This window comes from Anopheles arabiensis, chromosome 3, assembly GCF_016920715.1.
Source record: "Anopheles arabiensis isolate DONGOLA chromosome 3, AaraD3, whole genome shotgun sequence".
Classification (NCBI taxonomy): Eukaryota; Metazoa; Arthropoda; class Insecta; order Diptera; family Culicidae; genus Anopheles; species Anopheles arabiensis.
The window spans coordinates 38020593-38046535 of record NC_053518.1 but is presented as its reverse complement, the minus strand read 5'-3'; the positions used below and the strand labels follow the sequence as shown (position 1 = coordinate 38046535).

At 45.2% G+C, this 25943-nt stretch overlaps 1 protein-coding gene across 5 annotated transcripts in view; it reads right to left on the bottom strand.

Annotated features, from left to right (window-relative positions):
* Window positions 1-25943, bottom strand: part of LOC120903927 (RNA pseudouridylate synthase domain-containing protein 2-like) — a 186642-nt gene that overhangs the window by 132387 nt on the left and 28312 nt on the right. The window contains exons 1-2 of one of the 5 annotated variants that reach the window (XM_040313600.1): window positions 13442-13514; window positions 11860-12164 (exon numbers count right to left, since the gene is read on the bottom strand). The exons of 1 other annotated variant lie outside the window; for it this stretch is intronic. The gene's annotated coding sequence lies outside the window, so the exon portion shown is untranslated. Of the gene's footprint in view, window positions 1-11859; window positions 12165-13252; window positions 13515-25943 lie in introns of those variants that run through there. 3 more of the 5 variants (XM_040313601.1, XM_040313599.1, XM_040313602.1) reach the window with 3 other exon arrangements.

Here is a 25943-nt window from a genome sequence, read left to right as displayed (position 1 = left end):
TATCTTCCAAATATCTATATTACCGACTGTAAATCTTGGCAGCTGAATGACATGAGATTACGCACCGATGCGAAACCATCGCTGGTAGAAGCTTTCTTTTCTTTTCGAAACCCACACCAGGATACTCGGAATAGGATACTCTGGTGCCTTCATGTCCCGGGTATGCTTCGAGTGCCCATAAGTTACACTTCCGCCCGGGTTGCCAGCATCACGAAATGCGGCAAAGATTTGTGCGGCTAACGCAAATGATGTACGGAATACGAAACAGACTGTCACACTACTACTCCACAACAAATCTTACTTCGCTTCTTGCACTTAACAAAAAAAGAAAACGCAAAGCCACCGACACCAGCTCAACTGTTCGCCCTACCGTCCTAATCGTCCTAGCGTGGCATGTTACATGGAACGTTAACTGGGGATGGTATCGAACATAAAGCCGACGATGACGACAACGGCCACTAAGTCCATCAACAAAGATGGCGAACTCTTCAAAGATAAACGATGCAATAAAAAAGGATGGTCAGGAATTACGGTGAAGGTTGTATTCTCCGTTTGTGTGTTTGTGAGTTGTTGTTTTTTTTTGTTCCCTTTCCTTTTGGACAACTTTTTTCCTCGCCCTGTGCTAGGTTTTTTTTCGCGTTGACGAATTTGTCCGGTGATCTGTTTTCTTCGTGACTTCTTCCCCAAACCTTCGTGCTTGGGAACCGGGAGTAAAGGAGCAAAAACACACAAAACAAAGCACACCGGCACGCTTGTCCCATGGCAATAGGATAGGAAACGGCCAGCAACAAGGTGTGTCACGGAGCACACGAACACTGCCGGGGATGAGGCAGGCTATCCCGACGCGATGTGTTTTGGACAGTCGAATTCTGCCGAATTCTGCCCGGGACTGGCTAAGAACGGTTGGCGCTTTGCGAGCTGCTTTAACTGCGCCACCTCACGATCCGGCTTTTCGAACGGTGTCATAAAACCACCCCTCATGGTCTGGTGATGATGGCCACCAGAAGAAGAAGGAAGAAAAACGAGAAGGTTATAACATAAGCTCCGAACAAGGGGATGGAGGCCAAAGTGGAGCCATTTTAAAGATTTTTGTGTGTGTATCTTTTAGGGTGTCATCGCGGTCGAGGTCACTGTAGGACTGTCGACAGGTTTGTTAAATACAGAAAGGTAGCTTCTATGCAAAACCTGCAATAGAAGTAATGGAACAAGTTGGTTGTATCCACCAAATATGGAAGGCTGATCTGAAAAAATAAATTACAGGATACAACCAAAAACAAGCCTGTCATTGAATACACGAGGCAGGAACACATTAATTCCTAAAATGTGAAAAAATGTAAAAAGATTTTTTTGTTCAACACTGAGTCGTTAATAATACAGTACACCATGTCTTTCATAGACCCAGTTGCTTCATGTGATTCATATACCTACACCACACTACAAACCGGTACCAAAGGGAAACTTTTGATCAAACACGCAGCAATCGCTTCCTATTGATCGTTTATGCAACTTTGACCGTAACCGCGTTCTTCACGCACACCATTCCCCACCCGACACCCCGGCGTAGGTCTATTCCATGAAACAGCCGATCGTCATTGCGAAGCGAAAGTAGACATCTACTAGCGACAATGTCTCAACCTCGAACGAAACCTCACCGAAGTAATACCAAAACCAAGCAGAGAAGAAGTGCCTACCTCCAAAAACAACCAAACGTCACGTTTCTGGTTAGCCGGACATTCATCTCCGGAACTACTGCGGATCTCCCTGAGCGCGGGGAGATTGGAAGATTTATCCATTGGGATAGTGTCGGCTATCGTTAACAGTGCGAAATAAAGGAGAAAAAATGTGAGCCGATTTTTGCCATCACCGTACCCACCTCATCTCGGCGTGACCCATTCCTGTCACCTACATCCTATCTCGTACACTCGTGCTGGTACGCGCGCTTATTTTGGCGACAGAGAAGCCTACCAACTCCGGTGTTGCATAAGCGGTGAGGCGGTGTTGTATTTGGAAGGTGGAAAGGTGGCACAACAGTAAAGTCGGCGGAAATGCTTTCACCATTCTGTACACCACACGCGCGCCCACAATCACACTTTTCATCCCACCGGTCAAAAACAGTGAAACATGAGTCTGGCGTTCCACGGCACGGGACCCATTTTGCGGAAAGCACAGGCCGTGTCACGTGGTCGGTCAGTTCATCATTGTCATTAATCAGCCGAGGATTAGACGAATCGGTGTGACGGGCCACGGTTTCATTTCGAGTTTCCGTTGAAAAGCTCCAGCGGATTAGGTTCAACCTGGGATGTGGTGCGTGTGGCCCAATATTCACCCCAAGAAAAAGAGACGATTTAGCCGTAACTCATCTCGCCAGATAAGCCCTCCGGAAAAGGTAACATTGTGACCGCATATGATAAGGAAAATCTGAACACGTTTGCACTGTGTTGTGCCGTTAATCTTAGTCATCATCTTTCGCACACACACTCAACGTGGCAAGGGAAAGAAATCATGTAGATGATGGGTAAACACACACACACCCGGCACTCGGTAATACTTTGTTTCAACACACGAAGTTCAATATTCGATGGAAGATGAGCCGAAAACATGAAGCCACGTGGTAAACAAACACTTCACCGAAAGGCAAATCAATATTGTATTTACCGCGCGTTTGGCCTTCCCAACGGAAGTGGCTTGTTTTCGATCTGGATTAATGGAATCTGAACAGGTCGGACGTTGGATGTAGAAACACGTTGGCTAATTCCAATCCACAGGAAATGAGGTTCACTGCTAAATGCAACCACGTGTATTGACAATGTCTTTCTTCGACCCATCCATCTCATTATTAAATTTTCCAAAACCCAAGTTGCCTTAGTACTCCATCAACCTTATGCAATGCTGACATTGATTTCGCATGCCGTAATTCCGGCGGAACGTGCCCTATCGCAGTTAAACTGCACATTGCAACAGAATTGCAACCAAGCAGAGAGAAAGAGATATATAGTTCGATTCGATTCCCAGTGGCGAATTGGAATTCAACAAACCATCCGGATCGAACGGCGGTAGGTGTACCCGTCGAAACGCGCCAACAAGAGGATCAAAGTTCAACAAACTTTTGCGGCTAACCACCCCATACTGCCCCCACACCCAACAGCTGTGTGTGTGTGTGTGTGCGTGAACGATTGGTAATGCATTCACTGCACGTTTGCTTCAAATTCTATTGCACTACCCCTTACCAGTTGCCCTGCTTCCCGCTCGATTAACACTCGAACGAACGGCGCGAGGGGCAAGCGAAAGCGAATCTTTAATTCTGGAATCGGTGGGAAAAGTTCACGGAACGGAAAATCGATTCTGCCGTTCTATTCTACCCAACAGTCTGCACTCGGTACTCGGCAGGTCGATAAATTCGCTGACTGTCAGTTCGCATTGAGCAAAAACCTTTCTTTTTTTTAAGTTGAGTTTTCTTTATCCTAATCTGGACCGGGTATCGCCAACTCTCTTTAAATGCATCATTGAGCGGAATTGTTTGATGTGGCACAGATGCAAAGTTGCGCTCTCAAAATGTCCACTTCAGATTTTTGCTTTGTTGCAGATAACATACTTGCTTTAAAGCATTTGACTACTTTGGCAGATAACATACTTGCTTTAAAGCATTTGACTACTTTGCACGTTACAAATGAGCTACAATCAAAGCACGCTTGATATTTTTTTTAGCTCGGAATGTGTTAATGGGAATTTGCAGATCAAAGCATCTGGCAAATTGCTGTGATGTGGTATGCTAAGTACTTGCAAAGAAAATTCCTTCCTCTCACAGCAAAATCTTTGAGTGATAAGAACACTTGATATTCTAAAACTGAGTACCATCATTGTAGGATGAAGGTTTGCAGCTTTTTTAATGCATTACCAACCGAAAAGTACACGACACGTTTCGTTGACTTCTACTTAAATCATTCAAGATCTCTTACATCAAATGGCCCATTTATGCCGGTTAAAATCACCATCCAAAAAAAGAAAACATAAAATAAATCACCCAATGTATCAATTTACCCCCTTTGCCCTTTTGCTTTCATTTTACAGCTCCGTACACTGCACGTCACCACCGAAACAAGACAAGCAGGCAGACGGTTCTTCGCTTTTGCGTAACGCATTGCCCGAACATCCATCTGCATGGTGCCGCCGTACGCAGGCCGCGGTAGTAATTGTATCATCATTTCGATTCATAATTGCTCACAGCCAATGCATCATCATATCACACGCGTGCACACTTATGTGAGACGACAACAAACATCACACACCCGTCCCAGACACAATGCCGAGAACGCGCCACCAGCAACGCTGCACAATTGGCATGGCGCGAATGGGAAAGAAATGAAATATATAGCCCACAACAGGAGAACAAAAACAAAATAACCGTGTTAGTGCGAACGACGCCACGACGAGCGACAATGGTTGGAAATATGTTGTAAAACGTTGTACACCGGGTTGCCGGTTTGGGGGTGCGGGCATTTATGCTTCAGCCAGACCCGAGCATAGCTTCTCTCACGGCGCTCCACAACTATAGCTGCGTGCAACGGATGATGGTAAGGCCGCCGCTACCGCCGCGGTAGCTGGATACTTACTACACTCATAAATTTAATGAGGCATAAATCTTCTTACAGTAGCCTCCAAATACAGGGCCCACGCTGCATGCCACGTTTTTGAAGGGACTGCCTTTCCGGACCATGAGTCAGTCGGATCGAGAACGTGGAATGGAGTGGCGATTGTCCATTTAATCGAAACGTATATTCATCATTCGCACGTAATGAAGGATGCCATTGAAGCATGAGCGCATTTTTCTTTCGGCCAAACGATCACTAAACGTAATTGGGCACTTTTTCATCTCCCATTTTTCGGAGTTTCTGCGGTGGTGGCGATGTGGTGTGTAATTGTGATAAATTGTTTCATTTGATCGCGTGCAACACTTTGCGCGAGCGTGTCAAGTACGACGCTTATGTAAAGCTGCACACCCTGAAAAGCGGAATTCCCAAAACCAAATACAAGTCTTCATTTAACAGGGGAAGAAACCCAAATTAGGACAATCTTAAATCAAACCTTAGCCAAGCCGATTACACAAACGCTGTCCAGTGAAATCCAGCTGCTTGACGTCTGCGATAATGCTGCGATACAACTCCCCTGCTCCGAAACATAACACAAGTTCAACCAAACATCCCTTCACAAAGGAACACAATCTCATGTTTTTGTCAACCGCCGACTGCGGTGATCAGACAAACTCCCCTTAAAAAAAGATCATTCCAATGCAGCCCACGGTTTAAGCGATCTGGTGGCGCGGCAAAAGGGAGTTATGAAATTTCCAGTTTCCCTCCTGGCGACGACGACACACTGCTGTGCGACGACGACGACGGCTCCACACTTTCCCTTTCAAATTATTTCCAAATCAATTCCAGCCAATTCGAGATCGAGCGAGCCCTTTTCGGGGAGGTCGCAAAGGTCCGCTAAAGTGCAACCAACCCTCCCTCCCTCCGAAAGAGCCATAGCAAGGGAACACACGCACAACATTTGAAATGCCGGTAAGCATTTCGTTCCCTTTCGTCTCTTCGGGTCTTTCTTCCCGTTGATCGCTCGAGCCCCGTTTCTAATACCCTTTTTTATTGCTCTCCATTTCCCATCGATTCCCTAGCCTTCATTAACGGCAGCATCCGTAAGCTGTCACTAGCGTCGTGCGTTCTCTACGCTTCCCCAACTGCGGAAGACGGACGAGTCGAACGAGCGTAGCAATAATGGTTGGTTTTATGCAGCACAGACTCCACGGGACAGCTGATGTTGCTTTAAATGTTGCTCTCTTAACTCCCAACCCGAATGCGCCACACGCTTGCAGCCATTCCGTTATGTGCAGTCGGATCTCGGCGGCCCAGTCTCCGCTGCTTTATTACGGCAGTGTGGGCTTTCGAACGCTTTCGCTTTCGATCACCTTCAACCGTGTGCAGTACGGGGCCTAATTCTGCTGCGCTCTGTTTTCGACTCCCTCTCTTCCATCGCTTCTTGAAGCTCTCTTTCGGAGGAGTTATAAATTAAACCACGCAAGCCCGCCGGAGCGTAACGTAATGCACGTGCGCTAGATGGCCCCGCGATGGTAAAGAATGTTCCCTAGAGTTACACGATTATGACGATATCTTCTTCTCAAGATGTGGCTCCGTGTTGCAAACAACAAACCAAGCCAGCTTGCTGAAGAAATCAGCCCACCGTAGCCCAACGGTTACCGAATTTGTGAGAAATCTCTAACAAACACTGACGGCAACAACAAAAACGTTTCTTCACATGACGTCACGCGTGGTGCTGTGGCGTGCATAAACCAACGATACGCATTGTCGGGGGGTGGTGGTGAAGTGCTACACACGTTTATATTAATATTGCTTTCGGAAAGGTACTGATTTCAATACATTCCTCCCAGCTAGCCCGATGTCTCTCTGGATTGCCATTATTATTCAACGGACTATACAAAATATTGATTTGCCTTTGCGTGTGTATCAACATGTCTTACGTTCCATCAAAACAACATTCCTTTATATCATCTTGGCCCGTTCCGTTTCATCCCAGCCAGCCAAGCCAGCCCACTCCAGCGAGGCCTGTCAAAATCTGACCGGCCCGGGACGAGGTCGGAAACACGCGCTACAGGTCGCATGACATCATCATAAAAGTCATCAATTTTTGCAGTCATTAGTCCACCGCACACGCTTGTGGCGCTTACACCGCTAATGCCTGAGGAGCCTCGGCGTGCAAATGGCTTGTTAGGCTTGCGTCCGAGCTTCGCACGACGACGACGATGACAACGGATTCGGACGGTCGTTGCTAAAACATCATCGATCTACTCTCGGCTGCGTACGATGATCAAATCAACTTCGAACACACATCCCTTCACACATTACTCATCGTCGGCTGGGAGATGAGGCCACACCGGTTGGGTGCTAAGGCCTAAACCACTATCCCTCTATCACAGAACCAAACGGTTTTGCTTCCTCAAACGTCCAAATGTGCCCGCAGAGAGAGAGGTCAAGCCCGCATAGAGCTGCTTGTTGCCAGCGTGTTCTTAACAGCATTTCGACCTTTCGTGCAGTCGAAACAATCATTAATAACTTTATGGACGGGTTTCAGCGAATTAACTTTCAGGTTTGGTGGTTGCTCGATTACGAAGCTAATTGAATGTGCTGCACCTTTTGCTTTGAAAAAATGACTGTTTTTACTTAACTAAACGACGCTGTTAAGCATTACAAAACGAAACATAAAACAACAGAAAGATGAATTATTTGTTCATTTTACTTTGCGATCGTTCAGGCTCAACAAAACGTTGCCCTCCTTCATGTGGCTAAACTACAGTGTGCGGGTTTTTTTTTTTTTGGTGTGCGAGCGGTATAGGGTTTTTTTCTACTTTGCTCAACACCATCCATCACTAGGCATGAAAATCATTCAAATACCATTGCCTGCCATCCATCTTGCTATTGATCCCACTTCACCGTCATGGCATATTATTGCAACTCACGCTGCATGTAACAGTACGCACACACACACACGAACATAGTTTAGATATCACTTTCCCACCCTCTTTTGGTCGTAAGGTCCCGCCGTGCTCTCTTAAAAGCTTGGCTCCTGGAAGACAAGTTAGACCCGCGACATCGGCGACAGCCGTACCACCCCTTGCGTAATGGACTTAGAGCACGAGTGTGAATTAACCCGCTCGCTCGGTAGTCGAAATGTGCGACCAGCCGTCGAACACTTTTGGAAAGGCAAATATCCAGCATAACAGTAGCCAGACAATAACACGAACTTATATTAAAAACTACCTATACAAAAAAAAACGCACAAAAAGCAATGATTAATCATTAGCAAGGCAGAAAAGTTCAACGATCACCTATACAAGCAGCAGAAACATCAATCTACTTTTTTTGGGCACACGTGTGTACCCAAAACACACAGAAAAAAGCGCACACCGCCTAAGGTGCAACACATTCGGTGCGACAAAAACCTGCACATACCCGCGGGGAGGGGGTTAAGTAGTGCAGCTGTTTGTTCAAATGTTTAACACAAGTTCCACCATGCACACCATGTGCAGTCCGTCCCACATTGGAGCGAACCACCACGGTTCCCTCGCTCTTCCCACCCAAAACGAACTAAGTTGTTGACCGGCTTCCACACGCGCAAAAAATGACGTACACTCACACACTAACACAAAAAAATATGATCAAACTATCCACGCGCAATGTCTAACGGAAAGGGATTTCTCCGATTCGAGATCGAGCAAAAAAAAAAAAAAACAAAACTAAAACAACATAACAACTTGCCACTGACCGGACGGTTTGGTCACTGTTCGTGCTGTCATGTGTGTCTGTGTATGTGTGTTCATTCAGATTGAAAAAGGCAAAAGACCTAATGCACTAAAGCACAACTACGAGCCGCGTTCGCGCTGCGTACAAACGGTGCCATCAAACCCAATCAAACCCCGCATCGAATGCATTTACCAAACCCTGTCATCAGAGGGTCGGCTTCCCCTCTCTGGTGCGGGGGGGCAGGAGCAATACGGTACGGTTGTTTATGAGTTTAACAACCAGCTTCTTGTCCAATACATTGGGCGGGCGTAGGAGTACTACTACTCTCGTTATTTACCAACCGCATAGTCCGAAACCGTCCGAACACAGCAAAAACCAAAGTATAGAGAGCACTTACCCACGTGTGTGTGTATGTGTGTGAATCTAAACTTTCGAGAGTTTGCCGTGGATAGCTAATCGACACCTTTTTCTGCACCTCACATCCGTTACGCTTTGTTTGCCACCCAGAGGTAGGTAGCCGCGCGCGCGAAAGATGTGCCAGCCCATCATCTATCCATGCACCGAAACCGCCCATTGATCAAACATCTGAAGGGGCACCAACAGTAGGGAAAACTTTCGCTAATTGCACGCGGTTTGATGGCGCGCAGTTTGGTAATTTATTTCCCTTCTGTGCCAAACACCTTCGATAACGTATACCCACACAGGCCTTCTTCTCCGTGTTCGTTTGCATTACAATTTCGGTTAGGGAAAGGCTTGTTTTTGTGTGTGCGAAACTTAACACTAGCAGCCGCATATCGAACTGAACGGTAAGCTAATATACGTGTATTGCAAACGAGCCACACAATTAAATTGTGCATCATGATGGGAATGGGAGTAATTGGTGGTGATTTTCATTTAACATGCACACATTAATGCAACGGAAGCTTCGACCCGTTCCGATTCAGTTCAGCGCGTGGAAAAGCGATTAGAAATTCATTTCCCTCCAGTGTGGTTCGGACGCAACCGCTAGGGTGCAACACACAATTCTAACCCATCGGAAAAACCCCCCAAAAATAAGCTAGAATTAATAATCGTCGCGCGTCGCGATTTGTGCCATCGACAGCGTTTAATTTTAATTTCATCATTCACACTACACACCCAGAGTAAAACACATCAAACGAATGGGCGCGGGTGGTATACGCTCTGGGAGGATGGAATTCATTTTTCAACATAAAACACTCCCTCCTCTTACACACACACACATCCTTCCGGAAGAAATCACACCGGAAGAGGTACGCGCGATTTAAAGCACACAAGGGCGCGCGCGCGCCCGGTAAACGCAGCACCATAATCTGCCCAAAATCTTTATGCAAGTGTATAACTTGAGCGTTCTTTAATTTCTCCACCACTTTGATGGAGTAAAAAGCATCGTCTAAAGCGCAAATACATGCCTGGCAGCAGCGAACGGGTTTTGCTCGTCAGCCGTCAACCAGTTAGTCAGTCAGTCAGCCAGCACCCAACGAACTGGTGTACCGTTCTCTGAGTGGAGAGGCCCGGCCAGGCGTCAATTTAATTCCGGCACGTTGTACCATTACCATCAACACACACACACACACAAACACACACACGCATGTACAACGATAGGAAAGGACTTCCAACACGATTACGCAAAGTGCCTGATAAGCCCTTAGGAAAAAGGTATTTTCATGCCCCTGCCTTGCCTTTTTCCCGTTCCTGAAACCAAGGGGGGTTTTCTTTGTCGATCCGTGCGTCCCACACTAAAATGGGTTTATTTCCTCCCTTCTCTCTTTCTCCCGTCCTGCAGCTGGTGACTTATTCCACCAGCTTCCGCTTGCCGTGGTGTCCTGCCTGGGGTTTGCTTTAGTGGCGGCACGCCTTTTGGAGCAGCAAGTGGAGAGCAAAACCGAAAGGAAAAAAAAAAACAAGGTACAATTTCCTTCCGAACCGTTCCGATGGCGGGTGGTGCACGCGATCTATTATACAATGTTTTTCCGCGTCCATTCTTTGGGTTTCTTTTCGCCCTTGTCGCTTTGCCCGTTCTGTGCTGGCAGAAGCGTACGAAGGTGTTCTTTTCAATTTCAAACAATCCACCACGCCACGCGTCGGTTTGCCTTCAATCGACAATCGTGTCTTTTACCCTTCATCGCGTCGGTGCTGTGTTTGATCGTTTCGAACGAAAAGCGCGGAGAGAAAACACACACATCGGTCACTACTGTGCGCCGATCTGTGGACAAAAAAAAAAACGTCCCAGCCGCCGCGTTTTGGCAGAGAAAATCTGTTACATGAGCATTCTCACACTGTCCTCGACACCTCCCCGATCCCGATTAATGCTTCCCAGAAAAGAAATGCTTCACCAGCGCGTCACGAAGCTACGACCTACGTCAGCTGAACCGCCAGCAGAGCGGACAGGGGGCAGAAGACGAGACAGAAGTTTTCTCCACCAACAGTTTTAAATGTCAAACCAAAACCGAAACCGTCCAGCCGACTCCCTTCGGACCTCATCGCTACCCCGTTTCGTGCAAAGCGAGAGAAGGAGAGAGAGAGAGAGAGCGATTGAAATCGAACGTTTTCCACTTACAGCCACCAACGGATTGACGAATTAGGTGCCGCCAGGGAAAATGAAATGAGAAAGGAAAACGCCGCGCACACACACACAGACAACACACACACACCGTTTGGCAGCAGCATAAAGCAATCGGTTGGGGCAGCAAACAAAAAAGCAGCCCGGTGTCCCGGTGGCAAATCTCGAGGGCGTTTGAGCGAGGAAAATGTCTGCGACTTTACATAAACACCTAACGGCGCTCTGCTGCACGCGTACTGCGCGATGGAAGTGCCGCGATGGAAATCGGCCAAAATACGGCCCCGCACACAGGCCCAGCACCCGCGTCCTCTGGCGCGCCCACCGGGAAAAGGGATCTATCATTTTCCGGCGCAACCAGAAGAAGAGCGAAAAACGAGCACGTGGTGTGTTTTTGTGCCCGTGTGTTTGTGTTCGTTTTCGGTGTAAGCGTATATTTGTTGTTTTTGCTAACGAAATGGTTTCGCTTCTAGAGCGGTAGTTTTTGACCACTGCCGTGTGTATGTCTATACCCTTTTCCCTTCCCCTAGTTGATGGTGGTGGTGGTGGTGGTGGTGGTGGTGGCGGCGGTCGTCCGTCAATGTACAGCATAGCAAATGCGATCGACAAAAAGCCAAGCCGGAGAAAAAACAGTAGTTTGCTGCTAGCTGCAGACTATTCAAAAATAGAACTATGAAGCCCGCGCGAACAAAACGCGGCGAGGAAAACGATTTATCCGGGAAATCGTTGGCTGGTATAGAACAACACAGTCTGGGAGGGAAAACCAAACACACAGTTGCTAGTCTAATATCAGGCGAATACGGATGCCCGCTACAGCTGGACGAGTCGCGACGATAAACGTATTGTTGTTTAAACTCAGGAAATTACCATTAAGAAATCGCTAGCCTTCCAGAACAGAACGAAGATTCTTTTTTTTTACACATTTAGTATCTTACGAGTAGCATTTAACAGAAAAATAGAACATTGCATTACTTTGCTTCCGGTAACGGATGATGTTGGTTGGTCAACGATGGCGCATTTCTATGCCAAACTGCTCAAGCACCACGGCGGGATCAACAATGTTGTTATCCCGGGTTTTCACGACCGGACGGCAAACAATCTGCTTTGTTGTGTCACTGCTATCACTTCACTCTTCACAAGTACAGACGTTTTCAAATAGGTATCGTTACAGTACACCTACACACCCACATACACACTTCATCAACGTGAATTCACTTGTTGTTTTTTTTTCTTCTTCTCGTTATCACATCCGGCCCGATCACTGCGTTGTATTACGACTGAAAAGCAATTGAATAAATTGAATTTAAAGAATAAACATAAAAAACCATCCCAAAATGCCAGAACAGAAGAGAAGCTTCTAAATCGAGATTGTTGCTTGCTTTGCGCTGCTTTGGTGCTAAATTCTTCACACTTTCACTTCACTGCACCCACAGACACTGATAAAGAACGAGAGCGAGAGAGGGGGAAACGCGGAGCAACAACAACAACAACAACAACAAAAGCTGTTACCCACTTTCTTTCATTCTTCAGGCCACAATCTTCATCGCCAATGCTGCACGCGTCGGTCTATTTCACTTTTAATTTCTCAATCTTACTTTTTCGCCAATCCACAAAGAACTCGTGTTGCGCCACTCATGCGCCCGCACGGCGCTTGTCAGGATAAACTTTTGGGCTCGGCACAGAAAAAAAAGAAACAGCAAAAAATATGCTTCGCGACTGAAGTTTTTCTTTTTAGATTTTCTAGTTCCCTTTTTCCTATTGCATAAACGAAACACATCTTCAAACAGACACACACACAAACGCAACGAGAGACGCATACAAATATCTAACATCCACAATAAAGTTGTGTAACTTGATTTTGTTTCGTTACTGCTTTACTTGCGGATGGATTCGGGAGTGCTTATTCCGACAGACGCTTTACACCGTGTTACATGTAACACTTGAATCGGCCTGGCAGTCGGAATGTTGTTCGAAATGATTATGCTATAATCGTTTTTATTTTCTTTCTCGTTATTCCAACTAGCTTCGTTATTCGGCACCACTAAGCAGATGCATCCGCAAAACAGTGAGAAAATTTAAGCAATACTATTTTCCAATTCCGTTTTGATTTTCAACATACAATTCAGCTCAGTGTCGTTTAGAGTCAGGGAGAGTAATTTTAAACTATCACACAACAATTAACACAGAGTAACGCAGTAGGCATGTTCCACTTCTGATGGATTAGTATCCACACACAGGTTATGAAAATTCACATCACGAAGTGTATTTGTCTGTTTGGAAACCACAATAAGATTTAACAGCACAAAACAACACGGCCTGGACTAAAACACACGATGATTTTCCCGTAACACAAAAATTTACATACACTGCTCAACAAATGCCACACAAGTGAGGCTGGCGCCTTTCAGCGTCAACGTGCTCTAACAACAACCACAGCGAGAGGACGATGATGCTGCTGACGATGACGATGATGACGACGACGACGAGGACGACAGTGACGACGAGGACGAATGGACAAACAGACGGCGGATGGCCACCATTACAAGCAACGTACCGCGAATAACTGACTGAATTTCCCGATCGGCGCCAGCGTAATATAACCTAAACAAAGTGCAAAACCCCGAGAGCCCGACGACGCCCGACAACGAAACTAGATACGCGCGCCACCATCGCGCCGGCACGCGGCACATTCGGCTGTTTGTGGCGCTCGCCGACCGAACCCCGCGGGTTCGGTTCGGTTGGGGCAATCGCGCACGCCACTCACGGAGAGCAAGAGCATACCCGAAGCGGACACCGGAGAGCGATACTGGCGTTGATGCTGGCCTACCACCCCTTCGCGCGATCACGATCGGTCACGGCGTCGGCTAAAGGAGAAGCTGCCAAATGCGATGCTCGCGAGAGCGGCTTTTCATGCTGGAGCCAAAGAAGGCTCCAACAAGACGGAGAGATAGAGAGACCGAGCGTTGAACATGTGGCTACAGCGAAGCATACAATTTATGCTCGAGGAAAGCAAACGTCTGTCAGCATGCATAAGTTTGTTTGTGGGTATTTTTATGCGGAGGCAGCTACAAACACCTTCCGGCCATAATGCACACCAAACCCTCATCAGCGGGCTCTTTTCTTGTTGACAGAGCAACCCCAACACCTCCACTACCGGTGAAACAAAATCAAAGACAAGACGAAACGGCGAGCGATTGTTGCCAGCATTTTGTTTACAAGTTTGACGAACAAATCTTGCACTTGCACGCACCCCGAAAGGTGGCAATTTCTGACCGGTATGATGATCGGCAACGTGCGGCATCGATCGCTTCGCCCTCCACAGCCAAGGTTATGGCAGCCCCCGTCTTGGTGTAATCGTGCAGGCCACCCCCGTACGGAAACCTATGAAAATGATGTAAATGTTTCGAGGGTTTTCGCTCTTTATTTTGAATTACCCTACACTTAAGTGGGTAATTTGCTGAGTAGTGCGCGCTCTGTATTGGACGGAGGAAAGCGATCTGGCGATGATGATGATGATGTTGAGATGTAATATTACAACCTTTCGAGCTTTGTTCAATATTTCAGATTGAATTGTTCGATTGATCTTTACAATGTTTTGAAAGCGGTTGCAGTCCCGAATGCAATGGTCCACTACAGCAGTGTACATGTAATTATGGATCAATAATTGGCGACGCAGTAAAGTTCTCATCCAACACACCGAAGGTATTTGTTTTTGTGAGAGGATGGATATGGTCAATTTAAAATATAGTAAAATAAAGTAAACAGTACAGACTTGCAGACTGGATCGACCCAGTGATCTACTAATAGACGCATCGTGTGCTTCAAGGCCATACAAAATGAATTCTCATATGGCCACCTTCCACTCATTGTGTTATACAATTATGTCCATAATAGATTGATTCACAAGATATTATATACACTACGATAAGCTTCTAGCTTACCTAGCTTTCTAGCAAACAGCGACCAAACGTTTAATAATAAATTATAAATTCAAATATCTAATAGATTTTATGTAGTCTAGCCTTATATGGATTACTATTTGTTGAACAACAATAATTAAAATTGCCAAATATATAAACTTTTCTTGAAGTTTTTGCAATATACTATTCTGGTAAAAATTCAACTATATTAATCTTCATCCATGAAAACAGGAATATAACTCTACGAAACCTTCTGCTACTATTATATCCAATACTATTATAAACTATCATATCCAATAGTTACATTTAAATCTCTGGATGTGACCAACCAAAAAGGGTTAATGAGATTCTTATTCCGAATAAGGTTCATTTCTAATTAGAAAGCGTCGATAAAGTGTCCCAAAATAATGAGAACATATGGAAAACCCAGTAAGCAGAATACAGTTTTCGTAGAACCGTCTGTCCTCTTAAGTACGTCAATTAAAGAGCAGTATATTTGCAAAAAATACCCTCACCACCATTATCAGTCCATTAATAAACTAAACGCATCCACACGTCGTTAGAGCTGGATCTAAACGTCGACGAAATAGAGCTTAATCGAGCAGCCAAGTGTCTAAAGCGTCTTTTCATACACTATTATCTCACCCCAACTATTAGCACAACAAATACGATCGCAAGTTTTGATATAGCATCGCACCGTGAACTGATCGGATCGTGGTTTATTTATCTTACCAAAACACATACACACACCAATGATGCAATCAGCTAGTCGATTCAACCCCCGTAAACAAACACCGATAAATTGACTCCCGGCCAATGGGGCAAAAATATTAAACCGATCGTTAGGTTAGGCAGCGGTGAGATTTACCACATGTAAAATAACACCCGTCCCACCCTCTACTGATACCCACCTTGCTGCCATCTTCCGGTTGAAGCCGCGAATGCAAATCGCGTGTGTGCGTATATCTTGATCTACCGATTGGAAACGGAAACAAACAACCGGCTCGCTCAAGCCATGCTCCAAACGAGATCGCAAACCACCCCCCAAATCATCCCCCCAACTCCTACAGCATAAAGCGAAACACACACACACACACACGAAGCATTTCTCAGAACGAACCCCCTCTTCACCGTGAGTGACTAAAGGGCACTCATGCTCCCCTTTTGCTGGATGCTCTCACTAGCTCGCTCTCTCTTTTTCTCTCTCGCTCGTATCGTCCATTTCCCGAGGCCGTGTTCGGGGCGCGCACGCACGCACGATTGTGTTGTTGTTCGGTGCCCCCCGCTCGGGGCGAGTAACTGAATGACGATCTATTTTTATCAAACCATTATGATTTTTCCACTTTTCATACCGCCCCCGCCGCCGAGCTATCGCGCAAATCCGCAAACCACATGTGCGTTTGTTGTCCTAGTGGATCGGCACCGCTCCCTCGCCCCGCTGCTACGTCCAGTGAGCTATCTCTCTTTTTCTATCTCTAGCGCGGTTTTTCTTTTTGCGTCTTCTGCTGCCGTGTACACACAATCGTTTGCTCTTTCGATTTTTGCTTTCTGCTGCACACAGTGTGTACGGTTTTTCTATGCTACCGAACAAAATACAAACACCCAACCACCCACCCCCACCTTCCTTATCTGTCGCTCTTTTCCCTGCCCTTGGTTTCCCCCTTTTCCGCAACGCTCGTCCAGATCCTGGTCGGGTATCGAGTGTGTTTGGGTGTCGGCACGGTTGCCAACCGTAACCAACGGGCGCGCACGCTCGTTCTCTGTCTCTCCAGCTCTCGCCGAACCAACCACATGACTCACCTTGCAGTGTCCTTCGACGCGACTCGCACACCACCAGCAAAAGGATACTGCTCGGTACCATGTCGCACAAAAAAAAAAACAAGAGAAGGAAATCCAGCCCGAGCCCGAGCAGTCTAACGTTGCTGATAGTTTTTCATCGCCCTCTTTCTCCCTGTCCTGCTCCGTCGCCGCAACCATCATCGCTATTTTCGACCGCATCGGTACCTTCTGCCAGAGCATGGGATGTGTATTGTAAATCCAGACAATTCAGACAGTCGTGCGGGCAACCGTGAGCGATACGGAGGAGAGGGTGCGATGTGGTGAGGATATGGTAATTCCAGCAGCATATGCTGTTTGGCTAGTCCATTGTCCGCGCACAACCCACCGAGGCATCGGGCCGGCTGCACTAGCGACTGCGGGCCAGTGACACCGGAAGGAATGGTTTACCGTGCCTTTGGCGCGAAAGAATGAAGCTCACAGGGGCTCGCCTGCAACCGTAACGGTTGCAGTCTAAGGAGCAGTATTCAACCATTAGAATGCTTGAAATGGAGGAGCAGGAGCGCAATGAGCCAACAAAAAAATAATAAAGCTGAGAACGACGCAAAGAAAAAGGCAACACATTTCCGCACACAGCGCAAACGGTGGTGGTGGTGCGATCGATTCCCGGGCGGTACACTCCCGTGGCTGGAATGGAACCTACGCGTCCCATCGGTCGGTGTGGCACCAGTGAGTAAGGGGAAAGGAACCTCCTTCCCCACCCCCTCACCCCTTCAAACCGCCCATCTACCCTAACGGAGTTTGCGGAAGTGCGGCACAGAACTGTCGTGTTAAAGGATTTCGGAAGGACACGGAAGGACTCGAAACTGCGGCAATAAATGAGCATGCAATCGCACGAACATCAAACAGGAGGTAAGCGTTCGCATGCACGACTGTACACAAAAGTAATCATACCAGGGTTTTTTTTCAAGATAAGTTAAACCAGGCCAGCGAGCAAGAAAGGAAAGCAGGAAACTTCATTTGTCTTGTTGCTTTATTATCTCATGCGTACTTTCATTTGTCAATCATTAGGGAAACTCAGCGCCGTGCAACTGTTTTATTGATACAAATGAACTCCTTCCTAAACATGAATTGCTAATAAAAGTAGTTGTTATTCAAAATCGTTTCAATTTTTTTTTGTATTTTGTTTTATTTTATATGTGTTGTGTTGTTGTATAAATGCATACGAAACAAAAAAAATTATAGAAAGGATATTTGCATTTTTCAAAATGTTCCATAATCATATTGGTGGTTCTTCAAGTTTTTTTTTTATACATAATACAGGGTTTTCAGGAGTTTTCGTAGTTGTGGGACACTTTACGGACTCTTTGTTACGGGATAAGAGTTTTATGTCAGGGTTTTTTACTCTATACCACCCCTGCTGGATAAATCCAATAGGAATTTTCAAGAGTGCCATATAGTCCAATCCCAACATATAAAGTTCATTTCCAATTAAAGACAAGGAAGTGAGCAACATCAATGAGTACCCCTTGAAAACATGTTTTTAACAATACCTTTCCTGTCATAGTGTTTTTCAATTCATTGTTGTTCAAAAAAAAAAAATCCATAATTGTAAGGGGCAGACTCGATTTAACATCATGTCCATCGTGGGTTCAAATTTAGAATAGATCGTTCATTCGTAGAAATTACTGACTGCGTGTTACTGAATAAGCCTCGAAAGCCTATATAGACAGCCAGAATGTCAAGATAGGACGTTACACCAAAAAGAAGACTATCATACTCTACAATCACATTAAACAAAAATTGAATTGTTGGATAGTCAACGTACAACGTACAACGTACATTTATTATTTATTATTTATTATCATTTTGCTTAAAATACGATATAACACACAAAATAACATAAACAAAAATCAATTAACATAAGTAAAATGAAAAAAAATAATAAAATGAGTTATTGTTACATAACCAATAACTTGTTCAAGCAGCTTTAAGATAATTCTTTAACTTACGTTAAAACATACCATTTTGGGTCATCTTATGTAAACACTAATGCAATATTGCGTAAGAATAGGGATCACATCTAGTCGAGCCTACAAAGTTCAAGAATGGCAAACGATAACCGCAACCGCACATGTCTAGTAGATCAACAGCCTTCGAAAAGCGATACACTTTGGGTAAAAACTTCGGTCCTATTACCACACATACCGTTCTACGAGCAGCTACGTAATCTTCCCACAAAGTTATCAAAGTAAAGGTAGAAAGGATGTCAACCGACGTGGAAAAGGTAACTCAGTCAACAAACACATTTCATCTCCCTTGCCTTAATGGGACCTAAACAAGCAAAGCTTCCATGTGAACAGATGACCTTTAATCCTTCCGTGTCGTCTAGCTGCGATCTTAGGCGTTTAGTGAGACAGCACACCAAGGTTTAGTGATTTCCAAACATTTCAGATTTTGTTTATGGAACAGCGTATAGGAGAAGAGATTTGGAGGAGCTTTGTTCTACAGACAACATAATACAGCAAATATTTGCAATAATAAAGCAAAGTATTACGTGTGAGTCAAACAATGGTAACTACTACCAAATAATATCAAACAAAAGTTGCATTAAAACAACTCTGAAGTATTTAAACTCAAACAAATCGGCAATTAAAACCTTGTGATCCAAAAGTGCTTCAACTTGACAAATAAAAACGAAACCATTTGCAATAAAAAAGTGTCCATAGAAGCTTGAATCCTTTGTAACCCTTTTGAAAAGCTATTGGCCGACACACCGTTAAGAGCTTGGTTCAATCCGGTGACATAAACGTCATTTTAGTACCGATGGAGGCGCCCACGGTTTGATGTGTCGATACCTTGCAACGACGGTTCGTCTTGTATGATTGCTATTTTTAGCATACGTCTTAAATTTTCATGACAACAACTTAATTCACTGCTTCGATTTATTGCACCATGAAAATCGAATGCAAATATGTTGGTGTGCTTCGAGCAATCTTGCCACCACTGCTGATCACAAACAAAGAGAAGCACTCATAGCAAACGGTTTTAATTCAAATTCAATGTTTGTTTATTCAGATGTGTTATTTACTTTTACAATGGTAAAGCAAAATTGTATTTTCCACTGGGTACAAAATGAAGCAATTCTCGACACACCCAAAAAAACACTTTCGTGCTTCAGCTTTCAATCACACCTGTTGAATAGTGATATTCACTAAAACCCCATACCCGAATCAAAACTATAAAAATCGATCATCGCAAAACAATAGCAATCATTCATCATTTGTCACCCTCTATGTAGCCCCCCTCCCCCTCCCCAGATTGCCGAAACAAATCACCCAATCGCAAAGAACAGTAAATGTTCGGTCACTACCGAAAAACCTCAATCGAGTTGATTTTAACTGTCCCAACCACTCAATATTGAAGCCGAAAACTATCAATCAACTATTTACAGAATGGCCGGCCATTGAAACGGACACGTCCTTCTTCGGTACACAATTTATCGTGGCAATACCATCAAAATGCCACCCGCACAGCTGGCTCGGTACGTGTAAGTTTTAATGCGTGGTGATCGGTAAGCTCAACACACTATTTATGCAGCAGCTGCCGAGCGGCTGAGACGTGCGAGTGTGAGCGGCTGCAACCCTTTTCTGCTGCGGTATCACAAGTCATTCGATACACAGGCGTGGAGTATTTTTCCTTCCGGGTTAAAAGTCAATCAGTCCGCTTTTCCGGCTACTACTACTTCGATCCGGCTGCCACAGGAAATGGAAGCCAATGTACGGGGAGGAGGGCCTGCTTGCACATTCTAACCGTAGTGGCAGTAGTAGCAGTCGAGCAATTTTTACGATACTCCGAGCCTTAGCGCCGCAGTACGACGTGGACGTGTTGGTAATACGTAGGAAGGAAGTAATACTAACTCCCTTCGCACGCTCTGTCTCCCTAACCCCTAGCTGATGCCAAAAGGTCGACGTCATCGTTGACGCCCTACAGTTCGTCCGGCCTCCTCCATCATGCTGACCGTGTTAGATTGTTAGCAAACGGTACGGAAAGGGGGAGCCCAGCTCACACACACACACACATACACCCACGTGCTAGCATAAACGAAACCATTCAATTTCATCTCGCCAAGAAGTTCTCTAATGTCAGCAGCAAACGACGAAACGATTCAACTACCCCCTGCCGGACAGTCCCCCACCGCAACGCAAACGACGACGTAACATAACACGCCGGACAACGAAGTGCACACTACACACAACACTCTCTGACCCTGACAAACGAAGCCAAGCCCGGGCAGGCCAAGAATAAGGAATCAAAGGATAACAAAGACCGGCCTGCACTGGGATGAGCACGGAACCGGTGCAATGGATAAAAGGGCCCACCCCCAACCGACATGTTTATGCTCTGCGTCTCTGCCTGCCACGTCCACCCTAGCCTCCGGACTACTTGTGCTTTAAAGATATGGTGCCAACATATCCTGCCTTCTTACGATGATTGCCACTGTCGTTTCTGCTTTATCGGGTGTCCAGGTTACTTTACTCCACTCACGTTCGAACCATTTCCCACACATCCATACACCTAGGCACTTCGAGAGCATATCAAACTTGTCCGGACCCGGTCTTCTTCGGGTGCGAAGGTAATCATAAGTGCTCGAACAAGTAAAAGCTCTTTTTCATCTCATTTTTCTCCCATCGGCTGCGCCCATCAATTTAATGTGCCGGGTAAAGGGCGGTTGTATGCATTTGCTCGCACTTACTTAGGCAACCCGGACAAAAGTTACGGCCCCGATAGCGAGTACGTAGTTATCATTTCGTCGCCTCAAACGGGGCTACTACGAAGGAAAGAAATAGAGAGAGAGAGAGAGAGAGAGAGAGAGAGAGAGAGAAAGCGCAAAAAGTCGAGCAAAAGATGCTAGAATTAGGAAAGTGGATCCCTCGTAAGAACTGTCCAATTGTTGCTACTCTGCTGACCAGCGATTCGGTCAGCAGTTCGGCATAGCGTACAGGATCCTACGCTGGCTAGGGCAACTCCGATAGTGCACATACGGTTCTTTTATTTTATTCCTAGCAGAAACATCCCTCCATCGCTCCCTAGCCTGTCTGGTGGCAGACGAGAACGAAGCAAAGTCACAGCTTCATTCGAATTCATTCGGTCAACTAGAACGCTTTGTGCGTCGGAAGGAAGATGCTTTGACAATACTTAGCACCATCTATCCGTGTGCGACGAAACGTGCTGCACACGTCGAGTGAATTTGTCTTTCTACTTTACTGGCAAACGGTACAGTCTCTGGGACAGCAGCTGAGCCATACAAACGCACACAATCCGGGAACGTTTTGTGTGTTCGTCGAGAAAATCTATGGAATTGAATAAGCTTAAAATGCTATAACTCAGTTCGCACTGTCAGCTGCAACTGTAGACGATGCGTTGCAGTATTTCGTAAACCACTTCTCGGAACAGCTCTAATTGAAGGTTTCTAATAGCATTAGCTCGCCTGGGGTTTGGTGTGGAGCAAAGTGTTCGTGGAACAAAAAAAAAACATCATTCAGAAGATGGACTACTTTTATGACGATGTCTAGCACACCATTGGAGAGTGGAGCAATTTTGTACAATCTTTTCGGATTAACACCACCGGGTGTCTTACGGTTGGGTCCCCCGTCCCGGGGGGATTTTTAGGGGCAACTTGTTAGTGAGGGCTATTATACAGTCTGCAAAGGATGCAGAATTTTGTGAAGAGTGATTACACTGACCACTTGTAAGCTTTTCAGAGGCTCTCTTTTATTCTTTCTCAAAAAAACTAATATTACTGCCATAATACCAATAAGCTGTTATTCACTTACCTGCAAACACAAACTGTGCTATTCGCAGAAACTACACAACGTGACTCAATGGATAAGCATGACAACAAAACAGCCAGTCCCTCAGTAAGAACAAAAAACACATTTCCCTATGCAGCCTATCTTCTGCCACAGCAAATGTAAACCGATGTACTAAAACCACAACTGCAGCAATTTCTGCACTGTTACCTCAAAACCATGCGACCATCCATTGGTATACACAACAACGGCAAAAACCTCTCCGAAAAAAAACCCCAATGGCGCACACTGCAGTTATGAGTTTATTAAATGTGTGGAGTTTCAGCTTTCAACGTGCCGAACCTGCCAACAGGAACACTTGCCCAAAACAAGGATTGCGCCCCAATATCATTGCATCCGGCCACAGCACAGGCACCCTCTCTCTCTCTGGATGTGTGTTCACTCTCGACACATAGGCATGGTGCCGAACCATGTAGATAAAAAGGGAAAACGGTTTCATTTACGGTTCTTGCGGTTCGCTACCTGTGAGCAAATCTTTCTTTCATCAGTTAATTTTTTCATCTCCGCATCGAGGTGCACTACCACCAGCAATAAGGGCAAAGGATAGAGGAAAAAAACACCACTACCAAGCTGCTGTTGTACTCTTTACATTTGTCCAATTTTGCTACCAGTTCGAGCGCGCAAATAGTGTGTTGAAAAACGTTTCATCTCAACGTAAAATGGGGTAGTAAAGTGTAGTTTTTGTTTCACCCTTCCCAAAAACCAAAGGACTCTTTCACCGAGCTGTGCTGCTTCAGGTTAGGAAGGTAATGCGAGCGTTTTCCTATGACAATACTGTAACGGTGCAAACCAAATATCGGTGGACGCAAAAACGATGCAACGCTAGCAATATATCTCTCCTTAGTTGCACCCTATGTGTGTGTGTGTGTTTATGTTGACCCCTTTGGTTCTACGTTTGACCAAGATAGAACAAACTTGTGGTAAACCTTTAGTGTTTGGTGCCTCCTATCTGAGCATACTTTCAGCCAATAAAACAACACTCATGGGCGTGTAGTATACGCTAGGGGAAAACCCCAACTCAAAGGCAGACAGCAGCAAGGGACGATACAAAAAAAAACTACTGTACACACTAACCAACGATTCAAGAGCATCGTTGTATGAAATTTAAATTTTTAATGAATTTTTATGAAGGCATTTTATCATCGTTGCTACACGTTCTTGCTGTAAGCTGTGCGAAGCATCCTGGATGGCAAGAGAAGCCACATAGACACACCCGTTTTGGCAATAAAAACAACATCAATCGTGTTGCATATGCCAATCTAATGCATGGGTTTGGTAAGAATACCGATAATTTGCTATTTTACAATGGAGACATAGGGAGGAAAATTTGCAACCGATTTTGCGACATACCTTTCGTGGCATATGCTAGGACTTCAAAGTGTATTGATAGTATCCTTACTTAGGGCATGTTGAAGGTCTCCGTTACATTTGCAAAAGAAGTATAGTTGATGTAACGTTTTTGAAACCGTCAAGAACATTTAAAAAATATTACAAGACAAATTTATCAAAAAAATAATTTAAACTTTTTACAATGTAGTTGCATTCATTTAAATTAAAAATCTAAAGAATAATCCAAACAAAATGCATCACTGGTAAAAAAGGAAAACTTACCAAACAGTTTGATGATGACGAAACTACACAAACCAAAAAAAGACTGTTCCAACACATCCAAACTCACGGAATGTACAAACGGTTTTCGGTACTTATTCACATGAGCAGTTTTAATTAAGCCATCAGAAGAAGGGCAGAAAAACGAGTAGACATTTTTATAGCCTAAAAGTCCTTCTGGAAAACTCAAGCACGAACTAATTCTTAGCCGCCCTCCCTACCATGGCCCCGCTGCACTACAAACACGACGGAGTGTTATGAAAGCGATGAAATGTACCGGGCCCTATGAGACTCGGAGGGGTTTATTATTTTTTTCCTCCATTATACTGTGCTCTAGTGTGAAGGGCACAATATTTCTTCCTGCAGTATTTTTTTTCTCCACCGACTATCTTCAAATGTTTGCATACGTGTATGCAATATGTCTGCGACTCTCAGAGAGCGAGGAAGCGCAACAAAAAACCACCCATAGATAGGCCCACTTGGCTGATAGCCTATCCGTATCTTTTATCGTCCTTTCGCTGCAGTGTCCCATGTTTTATCCTTAGCCTTCATTGCCTTAGTGGTTAAGCCGATGTCATCCAAACGGTGAATGAAGAGAATGAACGCAAATCTCGCCAGACGATAGCATTCATAAACGCCCGAGCCCACCTAGAGCAGCTAGACTATTTTCATCGCACCGGGGGGAGTACCCACACACACACACAACATGCTCGACCGAAAAAGCTCGGCTACACACCACAACGCATTTAGCGACAGAGACACCGTGAATGCAATGCAAGTGGGGAACACTACCCGCTAGGAAGTAGAGTTGGCTTAATTACAGGAATGTTTATTAAAATATTTAATATTCGAGGGACTTACGAGCGAAACCAAATGAGATCAAGGTGAACGAGAGAAGTCGAGGGAAGAATGAAAGGGGAAGAGAACAGGGTTGAGTTGTGCATGAAATTTCACACACACACACACACACACACACACACAAGCTTTCTTCAGCCCAACGAGGAGTACGATGGACAAGCCCAAGCTCGAATGGGTCAAACGCATTGCTGGAGTACGGTTTAGTTATGGGCGGTGCGGCCACAACAGCATTTTATTCGTTTTACCAGAGCCAAAAACTTTAGACCAAGCTTAGTGACGGTTGAGAAAAGCATTCAGAAAGTTTTTTTTTTTGCTTCTCTTGTTGCATTCCGTACGTACATATCCTCGGGCAGGACCTCCAAACAGTGGGAACAAAAAGTTAAACTCATACAATAATATGAGTTGAAAATCATCTCTAAAACTACTGCCAAAAATAATGAAAACAAAAAATACGCTTTTCCAATGCCACCGTTCCATTCTGTCTTAAAGATTGCTTAAAGCATATTGGTTTGAAGCGATTCACTATGTTTAATTAAAGTTGTATGTTTGTGGACGTCTATCGGTTGAAATGATCGCGCATAGACACACGGCAACAACAAAGCAACGTGCAATCGCAAACGGGGAAACCCCAGAGCTTACCACCCAATATTGCCACCCACAAGCAAGTCAACTTCATAACATCACACTCAAGTCCCTGGCTGGAATTTAGTGCATTCTGGTTTACCCATAAGCCGCCCCCACACCCACAACAAGATCATTGACAAACGGAAAGGGAAAGAAAACCCGAAGCAATTCGCACAGCAAATGTACCGACGACTTTTCGTTCCATTTCGAACTGAAACCGATTGGAAATTGTGGGTAAAAGTGGATTGCAAGCAAATAGAAATCGTTCGTACACTGGTTCTAAATGATACGGGACAGGTTGAGAATGTGTTAACCTACACAGCGACGACGGTCGGTACTGTGTGTTTAGATTTAAAGAAAAAACGCACACATACACACCGTGCTCTGATGTCTGAAG